The following is a 6,242-nucleotide window of genomic DNA, read 5'->3' on the forward strand; positions in this document are numbered from 1 at the left end:
TCGTCTCTATGACGGTCCGTCCTGCAGGTCCGTCACAAAGTTCAGAGAGTCAAATTCTGTAAAGAGTTTGTGACGGTCCGTCGTATCTACGACGGTCCGTCCTGCAGTTCCATCGCGAAGTTCAGAGAGTCGATCTCAGTACCCAGATTTTCAGAGTTTAAGTGTTTTGGAACGAAGCCCCTCGACGGTCCGTCGTGCCTATGACGGTTCGTCCTACTTGTCGTCGAGGGTAATGAGACAAGTAGCAGAAGAAAATTTACAAGTATGGGACGACGGAATCCATCACGGGCCGTCGTGACCATGACGGTCCGTCGCGTGGTCCGTCGACCTAGTCAGTTCTTATCAAAATAATCTTACTGCTCGAATCGACTAAACAGGTCGTCACATGGACTCAGTGTAGTGACTCACATGGTTTATGTCAGTTTCAGTATGTCCCGCAGTCAAATTTTTAAATATTGCATTGATCAAGTATTTCAAATATATCAATTCAGTTTTACTTAGTTTTCATGATTATACACTTAATCATTGCATTAACATGTTTTATAGACTTATCATATTCGGAGATCATATTTTATACATTTCCTCATACTAAGTACATTTTTAGTACTGACCGCATACTTTCTGCCTATATTATTTGATTATATAGTATATAGGTTTTGACACTTAGTATCCAGCCTGCGGCAAGTACTATCTCTGATAAGCTAATAACAATGTTGGTGAGTCCTCATCTCTTCAAGGATACCACTTATGATTTCCTTTTGATCATTGCTTTCAGTTTTCAGACATGTTAGAGTTAGTTAGGGGTTTGTCTTAGCAACCCATGTTAGTCGAGACTTTCATACAAACAATTAGATTCTGCCATATTATGTTGTCCTTCAGATTTCTTCTATATTGAGATTATAGGTTCTATCCAGATATTTTCGTTTTTGTATCCTCATGTGTATTTTAGTTTTCAATTGATTTTGTTAATCTTAGTGTCATGTCATGCCATGAAATTAGCTCAGGGTCACTTGTGGCTCTAAGCATTATGACGCGTGTCTAGGGGTAGTCTTGGGTCATGATACATCCCTTATTCTAGGCTTGTTAGGGTCATGATACATCCCTTATTCTAGGCTTGTTAGATATTTTGGTACAACGACTTGCAGATTCTAGGGAGGTTAATCTCCAAAACGGTTTGTTGACTGGACGAGTTTATAGGAACTCGATCTTCTAATTGTTTAAAATGATTTTCATGGTGTTTAATATAATGACTTATTTCTCAAAAATGGTTTGATTCTTAAGTTTGGGGTTGGTAGTTGGTTCTCCCAGGGAAGGATTAAGTATAAGTATCATTCACGACAGATCAGGATGATCACATAATGATTTGTTACAACTGTCTGACCTGCTATAGTATTAGAATAAATGTTATTCAAAATATAACTAACCCATCACTAGGAAATTAAGGGGTTGGAACAAAACTAGACAATAATTTGAATATTTCTTCCCTTTTTTGAGGTATGACATGAATTTTTCCAGCACTAATATCTTAGAAAGAATCTCTACACTAACAACACATAAATTAAATCCCTATGTTAAAGTAGCTAATCATAATGCTTAGTTGTAGTAAAACTTATTTTTTAAATGTAAATGCAATAGTACAAGAGTATATATTACACGTAATGTTGCAATATCTGCCTAAAAACTCAACCAACATTTATTTTCTTTGTTGAAATCTTAAACAAATAAAAATAAAAATGTGAAAGTTCACCCTAGTTTTTAACCAATAATTTTCCTCTTAAATTGGATAGGGCAAGGAGAATCGGAGACAGGGATTACAAGGTGAAAAATTGAACTTTATGAATATGATTATAATTGAGGTAGTCGACTAATTGACCTACTAAGGTTCTCATATGACCGTATAAAAATGATCCGGTATATATATGATTCAAATCCTAAAAGAAACTAAACATAGCCATGATTTAGCAGGGCATTGGCATGGTCTTGTATAACTTTCCAAGCTATGTCAACATGCCTATAATGTGTAAGAGAAGCACCAATTGCAAATCTAATAATATAAGTGCCTCCAACTACTCCATGAGTCAAATAGAGTTTGCCACATGAATTAATAGACTCCACCAACTTAGTGTTAAACATGTTCACTTCTTTCTCATCATCAAATTTGGTTGAAACTTGACTCAGTACTATTGGAAAGATCCTAAAACACACCATAGCAAACTTTCTAGGGACAAAGATTTCAAACCTTTTGTCCATAGCTATAAGTCCTTCAAAATGTTTAGCCATGTTCACATGACTTCTTATCAAGTTTCTAAGATTAGTTACCCCATAACTTCTCGAAACTAACCATAATTTCAATGCTCTAAACCTCCTACTCAATGCAATTTGCCAGTCCTTATAATCAATCACTTGATTTAAGTCTGTAGCCTTGTTTCTCAAACATTCAGGATTAGTTGATAACGCGTTAGTAAGTGCACTTGGATTCTTAACCCAAAGACAACAACAATCCAAAGTGGAAAAGAACCATTTGTACGCGTTGAGACTAAATGAATTTGCATTTCAACACCATCAAGAAAGACTTGAAATTCAGGGCAAATACAAGCACTTCCTGCATAAGCTGCATCTACATGTACCCAAATCCCAAACTCCTTAGCAATATCACAGAGTAGACGCAATGGATCAACAGAAGTTGTTGAAGTTGTCCCAATTGTCGCGCACAAGAACAAAGGAACATTTCCTTCTTTTAGATCATTCAAAATTGCTAAACGTAGCGATTTTGGACACAAGGTGTACTCATTAGCCTTTATTGTTGGGATAACTCGGAAATTTCCAGGGTCTATCCCAGCAATGTGGGCAACCTTCTTAAGTGAAAAATGTGTTTGATCAGATGCATATACAACCAATTTTCCAAAATTCTCTCTACTTATTTTTCGCAACATTTGATCTCTAGCCGCGACTATAGTACACAACATGGCTTCACAAGTTGTACCTTGTAGTACACCTCCACCACCACTCGCGAACAAAAAACAATTGGGAAGATTTAACATTTTCCCAAACCAATCCATTACAATACTCTCAAGTTCAGTAGCAGCAGGGGATGATATCCAATTAAACCCTACACCTTAAATCCAACACTTAACATTTCACCTACGAATCTAGCAGTACTTCCTGAAGATGGAAAATACGCGAAAAAGTTAGGACTTTGCCGATGTGTTAGCCCTGGAATAATATCATTTTGGACATCCTTAAGAATTTTATCGAGTGATTCAGGGTTATTAGGTGCGGAATTTGGTACAATGTTTTGGAGATACCCTGGATTTACTTGACTACAAACAGGATATTGTTCAATATTTTGATAGTAGTCAGCTAGGAAATTCACAATTTTATGACCTTTCCTTCTAAATTCTTCAGGGTCTAAAGGGTTTATGGTATTGAAAATTTGTTCATCAAGTTCATGGTTGATGTTGAGGGTACCCATTATTTCAATTTGTGTGTGTATGTTGCCTTGAAAGAAAATAAATGGTTAGCTTTTATAAGGTTAGAAAAGAACTAAATTATTGTGGCATAAATATAGTAGTAGTCTCAAGATTTAATTTCTTTTTGTGGGCTATAGTTGGTTAGGAGTAGGACTATAGAAATAATTACACTTTATTGGTTGGTTATTACGTGTTGTTTTATAATGGGTTGTATTATATTTATCATTTTCCGTCATTATATAACATAATATTAATGATTTGATTGATAAACCTACAAGAAAAGTAGAGTGCGGGATAGAGATACTATGAAAATGTAGGGTAAAAGATGAAATACAATTATTAAATAATTAATAAAGATAAAATAAGAAGAGAAATTAAGGTATATGGTGTGATCACACACCAAGTCGATTATTTCACTAAATGAGTTTTTTCATCGCTACTTAATAATGGATTTAAACGATACAATAAAATTTAAGTAATAATTAAAATATATAGTATATTTAAATTAACAATACAATATAATATAACCATATATCCAAACAAGATGTTAGCCACTAGTTAGTACTCCCTCTGTTCCTATTTAGTTGTCCACTTTAGAAATAACATACATTATGGCACCAATGATTATCATAGGTTAGTTACAATTTACTCTTATAGTACAACTCCAAGTATAATAAATATATTTTCTGGTTCCAAAAAGCATGCATTACAACTTAGTAGTGCTATAAATTTTCTAGAATTAAATAAGGACATATTAGGAAAAAAATTATTATTCTTTCTTGATTTGTTAAAATTAATAAATAAATAGAAATAAATATAAAAAAAATATGGATAAATAAATAGGGACAGAGGGAGAGGGAGTACAAATTAAAAACACTAGGCCACCTAAGTTGAAGAATTAATTTTTTCAAGCACGTGTCAAAAATGCTAGGAATTTGATGATCACCTACTAACTACTTTAAGTCACTTTAATTATGATTTATGATGATGTTACATATTGTTTTTTTCAATATATAATATTGATGTTGATTAGGAGGAGAATTGGAAAAAAAGAGATTACATAAATTGAACTTTAAGTTTGAATAGTTAATTAATTGATTAATTAATATTTTTCAAATTAGCATGGAAATTGAACTAAATTCAGGTAGTCAGTTAATTATATTAATTAATCAAGATTCTCCTAACTAGTACAAAACTTTTAGAAAAAATTTTGATACGCTACGAAATACATTTTAATTTTTTCTATACCAAGTCATAATGATTTTATGAATTTAAAAACATATAACTAAAGGAAATTTGAGATTAATTAGATTTATATGTTTAAAGGTGACTAATCTTTTGTTGAAGAAACGGGAAAGGAAATGAGGGTCGTATAAAATATATTGTCATAGTCTCATTTATGTGATAATATTTAATTATAAATATGGACTTTAAAAAAATAATTTTTGTATATATTTGTACGTCCATAAATTATCTTATTACCAAAAGGGTAGACGTTTTGTTTATTCAAATTTCAGTTTGATTTTTTGATTTTTGGTTTTGAAAAAGTGTGTGTTGTATATCAAACCAAACTAATTTGGTTTGGTTAGATTTTTTCTACTTCGATTCAGTTTGATTTGGTGTTTTTAAAACAGTTTTGGTGCGAAAAAAATAATATGAAGACAAAATAAAATTATAAGCACTTGAAGATTTAAAACTATGTTAAGGAATAATGTGTCTCATCGTAGATCACTTATGGTGTTAATTGAAAGACTATATTTGTCTTTGTCAAGAACATTTGCCTCTAACTACTTCTCAAGAAAAACAAAGACGAAGACGGGTTCCTTTAGACCTTTACACGATGTAAATCTACAAAATATATCTGGATTCCTCTTGAGAATTAAAATTGAAATTAACTATATATTAAATTATAAATTTATTGTTATTTTAATTTGTTTATGAATAATTTAATTGTTAGTTAATTTTTATTTTTAGTGAAGAAAAATATATTGCATAGCTAAATAAAAATATATATTTTTAAAAAGGCATAAATAATGGACTTCATTAAAGATTTTATACCGTGTTCAAATATTAATATTTTTTTTGCATAAAATTTGGTGGTTATCATTGGATCTCATTTATATATATATAAAAAAAAATTCAAAAATAGTGGTAATGGTTATAACACGTTGGCTCCAATCACCTTTAACATTTATTTAAGGAAAAATTAGTAACGTAATTAAAATTTCTAACTTAATTAGTAAAAATATTTACACTTTAAAATATTTAGTCAAAATGTCAAAATGTCAATATTTTAAAAATAATTTGTAAATACTATTATTTGTCTTTTCTTTTATTTCTCAAAACAGTCCAACATTAAATATATTTACTATCAATTTAGACTTCTTCTAGACTTTAATACCATTAAATTTATTTTCATCTTTAAGATTTTCAATTTTTTTTTCTCTTTTACCATTTTCACCATTATTGTCTCTCATTGTTGAAGAAGAACTAATTATTCAAGTTTATATCAATTTGTTCAGATCTATCGATTAATTCAAGAAATCTCTCAATACATAAAGGTATTTACATCTTTTATTTTGCGAGATTTCATATGACTTTGTTTTGAAATAAAAAATTATGTTGAATTTTGGATTGTATGTATTATAATTTTTTCGTTATTGTTTCGATTTTTATATGAGTTTGTTAACATATTCATCAAATATTTATTCATTTCGGAATTTTAGTATTTGAAACACTATTTTTATGATTTTATTTTCATATTTGAGATTT

General features: G+C 30.7%; 1 pseudogene; it reads right to left on the minus strand.

Annotated features, from left to right (window-relative positions):
- Positions 1-1,670: 1,670 nt before the first annotated feature.
- Positions 1,671-3,503, minus strand: LOC107014137 (annotated as a pseudogene).
- Between the last annotated feature and the right edge of the window lie 2,739 nt (positions 3,504-6,242).

Source organism: Solanum pennellii, chromosome 3, assembly GCF_001406875.1.
Source record: "Solanum pennellii chromosome 3, SPENNV200".
In the NCBI taxonomy this organism is placed as follows: domain Eukaryota; kingdom Viridiplantae; phylum Streptophyta; class Magnoliopsida; order Solanales; family Solanaceae; genus Solanum; species Solanum pennellii.